Raw genomic sequence first — 14,443 nt, 5'->3', positions numbered from 1 at the left:
GCCCTGCTGAGGCCTGCAGGGGCAAGTGGCCATGGCACTGTCCTGCTGCCACGAAGAAGCAGGCAGACACTCTTACCACTCGCGGTTGGGGCTGGTGAACACACACACACACACACACACATCACAGCATCCTCCTGATTCTTTGCTAAAGTGGATGGGCACCCACAGACTAGGTATTTTCCTGCTGCCTTGCTGAAGCCGGGAGTGTATCCCTCCCCCCGTGCTCTCCAGCTGCCTTGCTGGGGCTGGCAGGTACATGCATTCCACATGGAGGACAGCCCTTGATTACCTGGCCCTGGCGGCCAAGGGTGTTGCATTCCTGCACTCCACAGGATTGTAACAACTGGAAAGACGGTTCTTGGGAGGCTCCACTCCCAGGGCACTGCCCAGACAGCAGACTGAAACAGCCCCCCAACTCTTCCTGTGAAAGAGGCCTGTTTACTGGTTCAGGAGCTTCAGCCTGAGGGACAGGCTTCAGGTCTGTGCACATCCAGAGGCTGCAGACGTGCTCTCAGGGAGCATAAGCAGGGAGACACCATCCTTGCTAAGTCCTTAGGCCTCACTACACTGTGACAAAACCTCCCAGAAAGGAGCTTGTACACTCAGCCACGGGATACTTCATGCTCTCCTGGTCTGGAGGCCAGCAGGAGTTATGATTGTGACCCAATAGGACTAAATATATTTGCATACTTTAAAAGCTGCTGCCTCAGGGTTTGGCTTCCAATCACCTAAAACTAGGTGCTAAATGAGATCACTCCACCTGGAACACTGACACGTCTTGGCATACCCTCAACAACAGGGACCATGAATAAACCAGGCTACTTAGACAATCACACAGGTTTGAGAGACAACCAAGAGCTAGTGCAAGCTCGAACAATAAGGTCCATCACCTACACAAGGCCACTCCTTCAAGACTGGAAAGGTGGCTCTTTCACCTAATACATAGACAAAAACACAGAGAATCAGGCAAAATGAGGAAACAAATATGTTCTAAATGAAAGAACAAGATAAAAACTCAGAAGAAGACCTTAATGAAATGGAGATCAGTAACCTACCTAATAAAAAATTCAAAGTAATTGTCAAAAACATGCTCACTGACCTTGGAAAAAGAATTGATGAACATGGTGAGAACTTCAATAAAGAAACAGAAAACATAAAGTATCGAACAGAAGTCACAGCGCTTAAGGATACAATAATTGAACTAAAAAAATGCATTAAAGGGGTTCAACAGCAGGTTGGATGAGGTAAAAAAATGAATCAGTGAGTTGGCAGACAAAGCAATGAAACTCACTCAAACAGAGAGGCAAAAAGAAAAAAATTTTAAGAAGTGAAGATAGCTGGATGTATGGGACAACATCAAGCAGGATAGCATTAACACTATAGGGGTCCCAGAAGAAGAGGGAAAAAGGGACAGAATACTTATTTGAAGAAATAGTGGTTGAAAACTACTCTAACCTGGGGAAGGAAACAGACATTCAGGTCCGGGAAGACCGAGAGTTCCAAATAAGATGAACCCAAAGAGATCCACACCAAGATACACTATAATTAAAATGTCAAAAGTTAAAGATAGTGAGAAAATCTTAAAAGCAATGAGAGAAAAACAACTTGTTATGCACAAGGGAAATCCCATAAGGCTATCAGCAGATATTTCAGCAGAAATTTTTTGGGCCAGAAGGGAGTGACATGATATATTCAAAGTGCTGAAAGGAAAAAAAACTTCCAACCAAGAATACTCTATCTGGCAAAGTTATTCAGAATAGAAAGAGAGAGAGAGTTTTCCAGACACAAAAACTAAAGGAGTTCATCACCACTAAACTGGCTTTATAAGAAATGTTAAAGGGATATCTTTAAGCTGAAAACAAATGACACTAGTTAATAACAAGAAAACATATGAAAGTAAAATCTCACTGGTAAAGGTAAATATATAATAAAGACAGTGGGTTAATCACTGATAAAGCTAGTATGAATGTTGAAAGACATAAGTTGTAAAATTAACGAAAACTACAATTAAGGGGTATATAAAATTAAAATGTGACATTAAAATGTCACATAAAATGTCGAGTGGGGGAGTAAAAATGCAGAGTTTTGAAGTGAGTTCAAATTTCAGTTGCGAACTAGCTTAAAATAGACTCTTATATACATAGGATGTTATATGTGAACATCACAGTAACCACAAAGCAAAAACCTATAGGAGAAACACAAAAGAAAATGAGAAAGGAATCTAAATATAATACTAAAGAAAGTCATCCAACCATAAGGAAAGACAAAAAAGAGAAGAAAGGAACAAAGAGGAACTACAAAAATAGCCAGAAAAAAATTAACAAAATGGCAATAAGTACATACCTATCAATAATTACTTTAAATGTAAATGGACTAAATTCTCTAATCAGAAGACATAGAGTGGCTGAAAAGGTAAAAAACCAAGACTCATTTATATGCTGCATACAAGAGATTCATTTCAGATATTAGGACACACACAGACTGAAAGTGAAGGGATGGAAAAAGATAGTCCACGCAAAAGAAATGAAAAGAAAGCTGAGGTACCTGTATTCATAACAGACAAAACAGACTTTAAAGCGAAGATTGTAAGAAAAGACAAGGAAGTGCATTATATAATGATAAAGTGTTCAATTCACCGAGAAGATATAACGCTTGTAAATATATGTCTACCCAAAATAGGAGCACCAAAATATATAAAGCAAATATTAAGACCTGAAGGGAGAAACTGACAGCAGTGCAGTAATAGTAGGGGACTTTAACACTCCATGTACATCAACGGGTAAATCATCCAGGCAGAAAATCAAGAAGGAAAAGTCGGCCTTAAGTGACACATTAGTTCAGATAGACTTTATAAATGTGTACAGAACATTCTACCCCAAATCAGCAGCATACACATTCCTCTCAAGTGCACATGGGACATTCTCTAGGGTAGATCACACGTTAGTCCACAAAACAAGTCTCAGTAAATTTAAGAATGAAATCATGTCAAGCATTTTTTTCCACCCACAATCGTATGAAGCAAGAAATCTGAGAAAGAGACAAAGCCTGGAGAGCTTTGGAGGCTTGGCTGAGTCACGCAGAGTTAGTAGCTTTCGAGGCCAGAGCCCCTCCTCCTGACCCTTGGCCCGGTACTCTCTCCAAGTGTCTGGGCTGTCTCTGTAGCGTGTGCTACATGTGACCTGGATAAATTGGCTCACTTGGAATAGGAACTCTCTGGAAACTTCTTGATTCTTCTGAGCCTTTGAATTGAAATGAGATGTAGGTTTTCGTGTATTTGTTATTATTTTAAAATTAGTACTACTTGATGTGAGCTCTAGGCAGCCTTGAGATTAGCTAAACTAGGTAAGAGATTGCTTTCTTTCTTTATTTTTTGAAGTTTTAAGGCATCTTGTAAATATTTCCAGGTCCTTTTCATTTTCAGTTACTTCTTCACTTCAGGATTCTAGAAAGAACCACAAAAGAGAAAGAGCAAATTCTGAAATGCAGTAAGAAAAAGATTTGTTTCTGAGGATTTTCTAGTTCAGTGAATAGCAGGCAGCACCAGCTTCCTCTTCTCACAACATCTCCAGTCAAGTGTTTAATCTCGAAAGACTCCAGAAGTTCATAGAAACGTTCTAAAAGTTGTGCCAGTTCATTTGAACCAAAGATAAATTCATGCATTTAATAGTTCCTCAGTCAGTTGCAATTACCATACTTGATCCTCTTTGTATAGTCCTTGTAACAAATAGAGTATTATCATAAGGAACAGACCAGAAATAAGGAGACTTAGAAGCAGGCTTTGACTTCGTATCTGATTTGCAACAATGCTTGGAGTGTTCTCTGAGAACATGTTTAAGCCTTACTCTCTTTTCATTTTTCCAACTGCAGAAAGAAAGCACCAACACTGGCATTAGTACTTGCACCTCCGTCCCTATTACCAGATCTTGTAGAACACCATAAGCACTTTAAGTGCCCAACAAATGTGTTGGTGACTAGTTGCCTTTATTATTCATGTTTTTTAAGAATCATCGGACAAATTGAATACATAATAGAAGTAGAAGTATTTTTTTGTTTTATATTTACAACAAAGGTGTGTGATATTTCAGACTAGGATTCCTCAAAGTATTTTCCTCAGCTTTTCTCATCCTAATACATTCTGTATTTTATATCCAGTGTCCCGCAGACAACTAGCCTCAAGAATGTGTTTGTTGACTTTGACTATATATCGTTTCTCTTCCAAGAAAATATAAGATTGAATTTAGGATTAAATAATACACGTGAAGAGTGTTTCATAAAACAAAGTAGAATAGAAATATAGGTGGTGGTAATTGTTGTTGGTTAGTAACTGCATTTAGTCTGAGTCCTCACAGGCAGGAAATGAAGATGTGAGCCTGGGCCAGGGAGGAGGCCTTTACATCATTTTAAACTTTAAGCATCACCTACAGTAATAACGTCACCCTTGCCAATAAAATACTGATCATGAAATATCCTCCTATGTCATACATAAAAGAACAGCTTTTTTTTTTTTTTTTTTTTTAAAGCTTTCATTTGTCTTTTTGAAAAAGCTATTTGCTTTTTTGGAGCATTTGCTCATAGTGTAAAAATGCCCATTTATAATTAAAATGAATGATTGAAAGATCAAAAATCTCTCCATAGATACAGCAAGTCCAGATTAGAGGAATTCTCATACAATGATTTTTATTGTAGCGTGGCCCATGGATCTGGGTTCCGTCTGTATGAACTCCCAGGTGATTAATTTCCTTGTTTCTCTCCCCTTTGCTTTGTCAGTAGTGAGATACCTTGCTGACATCCGTAACTGGGCAACTGAAGGAAGCAGAAACGGAGGCCGAAGTATCCCTGTGTCTCTGTGGGACACTGTGTCTCAGAGGTAAGACTCTGGTCTATGACTGCTGTACAAATCCAGCATGCCAGTGAAACTTCAAAGAGGACAGGTGTGTCTGCACAGATAACCTTCCCATGTTCTTAGCAATCTCTCCAAAGGTGGCCATACGTGATTGAAAGTTGACAAGGGCTTGACACCCTTCAAGTTTTTGTTTTAGAACATCTTCAGCACAAGTTTTCCTGACCCGACTTCCTAATGTGCTTTGTTTTAGAAGTTTTTCTTGAAAGAAAAATGGGACACACTATACTAGCAATGAATAATAGAACAAAGAAAAAGACATTAAAAATTAGTGAGGGTGTAAGTAAAAGAAAAAAATGAGATTATATCAGGGAAAAATATATGTGAACATACCCTGTCAGGACTGGGAAGTACAAAGCCTTATTCTAAAAGGTCAAGTCATAGAAGGGCCATTATAGGATATTTCTCAGAATAACGCAGCACCCTTTCTTTAAGACATCTTGAACGGAGCCAAATACATTATTCTCACACCTTAAAGCCCTTCATATTCCCTTTTGTCCTTTATATACACATATGAGTCTTTCTATATAGTTGATGTTTGAGGAGTTGCAGTGATGTATATAATCAACCCAGTTAATTTTTAATGTTATTTTGTTGTGTATAGAAAAAAAAAGTACAATTTGGGGTCTGAGATTAAGAATAGGGATTATCTACAGCATGAGTACATTTTTAAGCAAGAAGACTCCCGAACCAGTTTGAGAGTGCTGTTTTTCAGACTGTTTTGTACTTGTAGTTTATGAAATATTTTGAAACATCAGAGCTCTTAAAGCTCACCTAAAGCTTTTATTTGTCACTGCAGGTAACACAGCTTTCATCACAGTGAGGGAAAACAACAAAATTATGCCTCATTTTTGCTGTTACAAGTGAATTATTAATTTTGAGCAGAAACAAAGTTTTAGATGCCATGATATTATTATTAATATTACACCAAGTGATCAGTGAAGCTATCCTGGCTTTCATTCCCAGGCGCTTTGACCCTCCCACTTGGTGGTGGTTGGTGAAGGCGCCGTCTCTCCTGGCCGCCTGCTGGTGGCTCGGCCCGCGCGGCATGGTGTGGGATTACCAACTAAGGTTTTGCAAGTGAAACGTCTGCATGGTGAATCGTCTTCAGTTCATCATCGTGTACAGCACCTCCCAGAGAGTGGGAAGGGTGTATTATAGATTGAAAACAATCCAGTGTATAAAAAGAGTAAACAGTGTAGGTTTAGTGGCATGTTCTATAGTTTAGAGTCAGAGATGTAACTGCTTTTCTTCCCTAGTTCATTTTAGAGTTCTCTATTATCTTCTTCAATGGATGGAATGTAATGGAAATGCCAAATGGTTTCAAGAGTTCTGCTGCAAGAAACTGTGGCAACGATCTTGTAGTTAATTGCCAGGATGATTCCACACGAACCACAGCTCACATCCTTAGCCACATCCTTCCCATTTTGATCATTTGTGACGTCAGGCAGGAACACATAAGGAAAAGGCTATTCATTTTTCTAAACCGAAGGGCCAGCACTGTCCTAATGTCTCTCTCCATGGGTTTATCTCTTCTGCTCATGTCCTCCCTATTTGCCCCTCAGAGGTGACCCTGTAGCCCTTTCCGTCCATGTCCTTAGGGCCTTGGGCTGGTTGTTGTCGTTTTCTCTGCAAAGTGTACAGCTGTGTAGTCAACAGGCAGCCACACACATAATAGACCTAGTTTAGTTCTGTCTTCAAAACTAAAGATACTTGAAGAAAAAAGAGGAAACAGGAGAGCTGGTTCAGGCAATCTTTCTTGACCTTGAGGTATCCTCATTCAGATTTGCTTCGAAGCAGAACGTGAAGACCAGGGTAGTTGATCTGGGAGGGGATCCCAGTGTGACCTGAAGAGAATGGAGAAAAGCCCGAGAAGAGACAGTACTGAGCTGTGGCTACTGGGACTCCTTGTTAGAGAATTTCAGAGAAACCCTGTGGACACCCCTCAACACTGCCCCACCGGCGAAACCCTCAGGAGAAGAAGCCGTGAGCTGTAGGGTGTGAGATGGAGAGCTGTCAGCACGCCTGCACTATGGACCCACAAATGGCCCCAAGGACAAGGCTGGGGCCCAGTCGTATCTACCACCACAGGTGACGTGTATCAGGAAATGTCCCTTTTGAAGCACACTGGGGGTGCAGGAGAGTGACAGCGGGACTGTGCAGGGACACCAGGAACACACACAGTCACAATTTGGTGACCAGAGTATCACAGGACTAGTGATGGTTTGGGTTTGGCCTAAACAGGAGAAGATTTCCATCAACAACACGGAACAACAGTTGATGCGAGGTAGTGTGTCTTCAAATATGAAATTGAAACGTACTCTAGTGCCCGTGCAGGCAGCTGCTTAGACAGCCTGTGCCACAAGAAAATACAAGTGGTACTGGATTTGCACTTTTACCGCAAAGTAGTGAAACCGTAGTTAATATTCAGCTGTCACTTCTGGGAACGTCGCAGACTTAATTAAATTCCTGACCCTTTCCTCAGATGATCTTCAGGTGGTCTGTTCTCAGCAGGAGTCTGTGAGTTCTTTCTCTTCCAACCAGCGTAGCACCTACGTTAGGTCCTGCGTCTCTGGAAACCTCAGTGAGTTTTTGCCATGATAAAATGAAGGTTCCGAGATGCTCTTTCACAACAAACCCGACGATGTGCTTCACATTATCTACAGAAGAAGGTGTTCGAGAAGGTTTATTGGGGAGAGAAAGGAGGGAGAGAAGGAAGGAAGGAAGGAAAGAGAGGAGGGAGGGAGAGAAAGGAATTTGTTCCTCTGTGCTTCAAGGAGAATCAGCATTCATGGAAAGTAAGTGTGCTATCAGGCCCCCACGGTCGCCAGCCTGATCATCTAGCAAACTGCGTCCCGGGGGCAGGAATCTAAGCAAGAGAAGAGCGCCAAACTGGAGGCCTTTGTGTTAGGGTTTGTTTCTTGGTTACACTGGACACGACCACAGTGGAGGAGATAAAACTCCAGGAGAGAAAAAAGCATAGCTAGAAATACATCTTTAATAGATAAAAAAGTAGTTTGCTTATTTTTCTTCCCTTACTACCCCGTTGGATGCTAGCTGTAGTAGCATCTCTGCCGAAGTATTGTGCTGCTCTCGGCACCCCTCGGGCTGTTATTATTGCCCCCATTCGTCTTGTGCTGGACTCACGCTATCTCTGTGGGGTTTTCTCTGCCTCCTGCACCGGGTGGATACATTTCAAGTGGAAGCAGTGTCGCCTGGAAAACTGCAGAAGGCGCTGTGGCGCTGTGAGGCCAGTGACAAGTCTCAGGGCTGGTGCTGCAAGTTGGTGGTGGCCAGGGAGCCAGGGCTGCGTCCGCGTCCACCTTCTCCTGTGAAACGTAGTGCTGTCCCCGTGCCGCCTCAGAAGATGGAACTGCAGTGTGTGTGAGTGCGTTTGTGTGTTTAGGTGCATGGATTTGTGTCGTTTCCTCAGTATTCCACATCACGCATCACTCATCGAGTGTTTCAGTAAATAATCTATTGCTAAGCATCGTAAGGAAATCTTATCTTGTAATTTCTTATTATTTCGACTCGCTCTAAGTCACAAAAGGACCAAAAGTTTCACACTGGAAATTACTGCCTACAACGTGAGAATATTTGTTTAAATCTTGATCCCTTTACGTTACTAAAATGGTAGCGTTCTAACAATTTCATATCGAATTAAGCAAGGAGACTTTTAGAGGGAACTCTCAGAACATGAGAAAGACAAAGATGGAAACCTAGATAACTCGGGCTTTCCCGCAGGCCTCATAAGGAACAGACCGCAAGCACCTCCCTCCATTTCTGATCTGACCCTACAGCCTTGAGGTTAAGCTTTGCTCTCTAGATCCCTTCCTTTCTCAAGAAAACCCAGCTTCAGCTGGCCAGGGCCAGGAGGGGACCCAGACCCAAGACAGGACAGGTTTCTCCATGAAAACCCAATCTACTGTGGACATGGAGTGAGAATCCTGGAGCTCTGTTCTGAGATTGTGGACCCTCAGTGTTGGGGACAGCCTTATCTTTCCAGATAAAGACAGATTATCTTTCCAAATAGATAATCAACCAGGAAATGAGGCACAGACGGGGCACTGGAAAATTCAAGGGGGCAGATTTGGAGATGCCAAAGCCACTACAACTTTAATTACTAAGCAAAAAGCGGGTAAAAAACAATGAGTCAGTTCAACTAAAAATACTCACCATATACCACCAAGAACTACAAACGCAGAGGTGATTGGCGGGGCTGCAGTGAATGGAGCAGCGAATGGCGCAGTGGGAACCACGGCAGGCTCGCCCGCCTGTTCCTCGCCTGGCCGGCGTTAATTGCAGTCGGTCGCTTTCTCAGAGTTCCCGCTGAATTCATCCCGCTTCCTCCGTTGCCACTTCCTCCACCCTAATCAGCGTCCTTGTGTCTCAGCCTGGGTCGGAGCCATCCTCTGATCGTCCTGGCTCTTCCTGCGCCCCTCGACCCCGCTCACGGCCTCCATGCCGACTGTGCTTATCGTACTGATCTTCATTCGGACTCAAGCTTGTCTTTTCCTCTTTCATTCTTCCTTTGCTCTATTATGACTTTCATTCTCTAGCATTATATTGTATAGTTTTGCCCTAAATTTTTTCAAGAAAAAGCGTGGGGGGGAGATCCTGTTCCTAACGCAGTGTTTTAATTACATCATCCTCCTGTTCAAAAATCTGTATTAATCCCCATTGCCTACCAAAACCAAACCCAAACCTCATGATCTTTCCATTCAAGGCTTTATACCAACTGACTCCATTGCTTTCCCCTCCAGTCTGTTGCTGTAATTGTCCTCTTGCAGGATCTCAGTGAAGTCAGACCACCTGACTTCACCTCTTTGCTTCCGTCCCGCGGAGCGCGCTATTCTTCGCCCAGGTCGCCCTTCCTTGCTCTGCTCTGAGTGTCCTGACCCCGCCCACCCTTTAGTTCCCACTCAGAGTCCGCCCGCTCGCATGAGCGAATTGGCCCGATTAGCAACAGTGTCTCTCTCCTCCCGTGCTTACTCAGAGCTCAGCGCAGACGCCCCCGGCTGCTGAGTGGCAAGTGCGCGGAAGAGGCTTCAGCATCACAGCCCCGCCCACTCCCACCCCAGCACCGGGCCTCCTGGGGGCTGGGGGCAGCTGCATTTATTCCCCACGGCAGAGGAGCTAGGGAGTGATTCATCTAGGGTTTTCTTTTCAGGTTCCTAGGTTCTGACAAACGTTATCACATTAACTCAGCTGATTTATTTAGTTTTATGTTTGTTTTTATTTTTTATTGAAATACAGTTGATTTACAATGTTGTGTTAGTTTCAGGCTTACAGAAAGTGATTCAGTTATACATACATATAAATATATATATTCTTTTTTAACATTCTCTTCCATTATAGGTTATTACAATTTATTGAGTAGAGTTCCCTGTGCTATACAGTAGGTCCTTATTGGTTATCTATTTTATATATAGCAGTGTGTATAATTTAATTCCAGACTCCTAATTTATCCCTCCTCCCCCCTCTCCCCTTTGGTAACTATGAGTTTGTTTTCTATGTCTGTGAGTCTGTTTCTCTTTTGTGTGTAAGTTCATCTGTATCACTTTTTTAGATTCCACACGTGAGCAATATCATGTGCTATTTGTCTTTCTCTGGTTTACTTCACTTTGCGTGATAATCCCTAGGTCCATCCACGTTACAGCTGATTTCTTTCCAACGTGAAATCTCCCGGAGATAGTTTGGATCCGTTCATCACACTGCCGTGCCTGCACCACCGCCAGCCCCTCCCGCTCCCATCACCTCCTGCATCCGCTCAGCGCGTGTCTGTACTGTGCCAGCATGGCCTCGACTAGAAGGAGGACACCGAAGTACTAGCTTAACTTAGTTTCAATGGGTTGTAGCTGAAACAATTTTAATTATAAAATACGTTAAGTGACCAAATGTCATATAACAGGTACGCACTGTCCTGGCGTAACAAATGCTGCTCTGATGTTCTGCCCGTCGCGGTAGGTCCCGAAGAAACGGCAGCCGGTGCCCACTCACACAGCACCTGATGAAGAGAGTGAGCTGCAGCCCCCCTTCCCTCCCACCTGCAGACGCGGAGACAAGGCAGGTCCCACTTGCTTAGAGAAGCAGAAGAGCAGCGGCACCAGGGATAGCTCTCAGGCTGAGCCGACCCCTTCTACAACAGCAGCGGACTGCCCGGACCCGCTCGCGGTTGCCTCTGTGCCCCCAGAGCCTTCTCTCTGCGCGTGAAAGGTCCAGGACAGCTACCCCGGAGGCAGGTGCCAGCCTAGAAGGCTGCGCCGACAGCTGAGGAGACGGGCGCTGGGGGGGGACCTGGACCACCTGCCTCCTGTCACACCTTGGGCGGTGGGGGGCAGAGGGGCCAAGCTGGGCTGCGGGGTGCGCTCGTTGTGGGAATGAGATCTGGGGCGCTGGCAGCAGAGGCGCACATCAGCGGGGGGAAAGGAAAGGCAATCTCAGTCGTGCTCCCGGAAGCTTCCGCACGGACAAGAATGTACAGCACAGCTGAACTGAGGCAGAGAGAAAGCCCACCAACGTTTCGTTCCTTTTCCTAACTGAAGGGGTAAGAGGCTTGGCTGAAATACAAGGCCCGGCGACCGGGCGAGGACTCTTGTGCACCGCAGACGCCTCCTGCGAGGATTCGCATCTCCTCTTCAACTGAACACCCACGTCCTATGGCTTTATTTCTGTACCTGAAGATTTTATTTTTCTGCAAAAATAGAGTATACGGCAGTGAATTTCTACCATTTACACATAAGATTTAGCTATTTGAGGTTTGGAGCAAGCAAAATTTGCATTTGCATGGGGCGGACATTCAACTGACTATGAACTGAAGTAAATCTTATTTACTCTTCGTATTAGTCGCCTATGAATGCTGTGACAAAACACTATACACTTGTCGGCTTAAAGCAGAACTGTGTCCTCTGACAGTTCTGGAGGCCAGGAGGCTGAAATCCAGGTAGGCCGGGCCCTGAAGTCTCTGGGGTGCTCCCTTCTAGCGCCGCTGCTGGTTGGGTGCGGCCCACAGTCCTTGGTGCTCCTGGGCTTGCAGCTGCCTCGCTCCAGCCTCTGCCTCTGTCGCCACAGCCTCTCCTCCTATTCTGAGGAGGACCCAGAGCTGGGGGCTGACCCTGCTCCAGTCTGATCTCATCTGAATCAGTTACATCTACAAAGAGCCGTTTCCACATGTGGCCGCGTTCTGAGCGCACGTGAATCTGGGGGGGCACTGTTTGAGTGGACCCCCCAGTGTATTACCCACTGCAAGTTCATTAGCATTGAATTAGGTATCTCTAGACTTTTCTGTTTGTCATCAAACTTGTGGTATTGTGTACTCGTGCCTGTGTATGTATGTGTGTGTGTGTAGACCTTTAATGAAATCATTTAAAAGAAGTTGGTATCTACCTTTAAATAGCAACAGTCTCATTTATGAATATATTCATTAACCCACTTGACCTAGAAGAGTCTAGAGTCACACACAGTAGCAAAGTTCTTCAGCTTCAGGACGAGGCAGCTTCCCAGCGTCTCCTTCCATTCCTCCCGACTGGTCTGGGAAGTGGCATTGACGTGAGTGGGTGCGAGCAGGTTATCTGAAATAAAGGGCCTACTGTGGGCAGCTCTAAATGGGAGGAGACTTATGGATGAAGGAACTGAAAAGTTAAATACAGATAAATGATACCTAAAACAGCTGCCTGGCTGGACTTGTCAGGGCACAGCAGAACGACCAGCTTTGTCTTCACAAAACCAAATCATGGTCAGATTCATGGTCAGATACGTGGGGTGACCCCAAGGCGTTTTGCCCTAAGGAGGGAGGACGGGCAGCTGCACAGTTGTCCCCAGGGCTGAGGTTGCAGCCAACACTTGTAAAGCACTGCTAGTCAGGAGGCTTTTTTTTTTTTTTTCTTGAGGAAGGTTGAGATCATTTCCTTTTTGTAAAAATGGAAGGAAAGAAGACTTAAGAAGGTGTCCTCTATGGACGGCATAGACCACCAGCAAGTCTTGGATGCTTTCCGAAGGTGAATGCCACCCCCCCGCCCCCGCTCCAGGCCACGCCCCCTCAGTGCCTTCTTACTAATGTTGGAAAGAGGGTCTGTTGCGCCATTAGCCATATAAGAGGACTCACCTCCCCGCAGGCCGGCGAGGCAAGCGTTCGAGCAGAGGCGGGTAGGACGGCCTCCTCCCGGCCCCCTCGGGATCCCTCTCTGTCCTGGAGGCGGCCTCGGCCACACCCTGGGGTCGCTACCAGGCCAAGAGGCCGCAGACTCGGTTCCTCTGTGCTCCCGGGCAGTCCCAGTGCCCTTCTCCCAACCTGCGCTCGCCCCGCTGCTGCTCGGCCCCGGTGCCCGGAGCCTAGCGCGCCCTTACGGTGAATTTACTGTGAATTACCAAAAGGGATGTCCCTTCTGCCTGGAGCCTTCCCTGCAGCCTCGGGTTGGGCCAAGTGCCGCTTCCCCGTAAGCTTTTCCCAAAGCACATAACCCTAACCCGGTGCTTCCTATTCCTGTTTCTGTGTTTCTGTCTAGCCTGCCTCTTCCAACTCGCGGAAGACTTTCCTCAAGATCAGGTCCGTTGCTCCCCGTTTTTACTTACAGCCCCACCACGTTCCCTGGAATAGAACAAGTTAAAGTTGCATGTTCAACGGAACCGAAGGGCGTGTGTTCTTGAAGACACCTTAAACCCTAAGGGAAATCACATGAAAGAAGGGATTGGAAATTAGAACATGGAATCTAAAAGGTTTAAATACGTCTTAATCTCACTAAGAGGTGTAGACAAAATTATCACTGAATATTCATTTGTAAGTATTAATACAGCACCAAAGAGTGACTCTTGGAATTAGCACAGGAGTTAAGAAGTCTGTTGTGCCACTGGTGGAGATATTTAGGCAAAACACACGTTGTTAGAGCTACTTCAAGATATCTCAGTCTGGAAAAACTGAAGTTTATATATTTGCTTACTTTCAAAATAGTTCAGCCCATGTACAAATGGTTTTATTTTCCCTTTCTGGGAAAGAGGGGGAAATGATAAATTACATAGATAAGAAAGGATGTTGAAATTTTGATAAAGTACAGAAATATAAAATACTATGTTTATAGGGAAGAGAGAATAATAAAAATTATCATGAGACAGCGAGCAGTCATGTAACTTCACTGATTTTTTCTCCTGACAGAGGCCACTTTAATCATTTCTTGCTATTCTGGGCATGTTATTTGTGCTGCTGCAGGCGTCTGTGCTCTTCTTCGTCAGTTTGAGCCATTCCTTGGTACAAAAGTGACAAGTGGTGGTGGTGGAAGCTGACAGAATGAGGTGCAGGGCTGCGTCTTGCTCATTTTTGGGATGGGGGTGGAGACACAGAGCCTTCTTACAAGCATTTAGGTTTCTCCTGCTGTTTGCAGGGTGAGTGAGTGGTTGCCATATCTGAAACGTATCTCAGACAAAATCTAATCCCTACCACCTTCTTATACTCCCTCTCCACCGAAAACAACCCACGTGTCTTAGGGCCACATCACACAAACACATTCCATGGCTGTCTACTTTAATCATGAAAGACTAGAGAAGTTTTGT

At 44.6% G+C, this 14,443-nt stretch overlaps 1 pseudogene across 1 annotated transcript in view; it reads left to right on the top strand.

Moving 5' to 3' along the window:
* Positions 1-14,443, top strand: part of LOC309835284 (lipoxygenase homology domain-containing protein 1-like) — a 93,659-nt pseudogene that overhangs the window by 5,514 nt on the left and 73,702 nt on the right. Inside the window, exons 2-3 of the transcript in view lie at positions 4,775-4,931; positions 8,085-8,238. The product of the transcript in view is annotated as a lipoxygenase homology domain-containing protein 1-like (transcript). The remainder of the gene's footprint in view (positions 1-4,774; positions 4,932-8,084; positions 8,239-14,443) is intronic.

This window comes from Grampus griseus, assembly GCF_964374135.1.
Source record: "Grampus griseus genome assembly, chromosome: 17".
NCBI lineage: Eukaryota > Metazoa > Chordata > Mammalia > Artiodactyla > Delphinidae > Grampus > Grampus griseus.
Note: the sequence above shows the minus strand (reverse complement) of the source record. Positions and strands in the feature narration are given on the sequence as shown.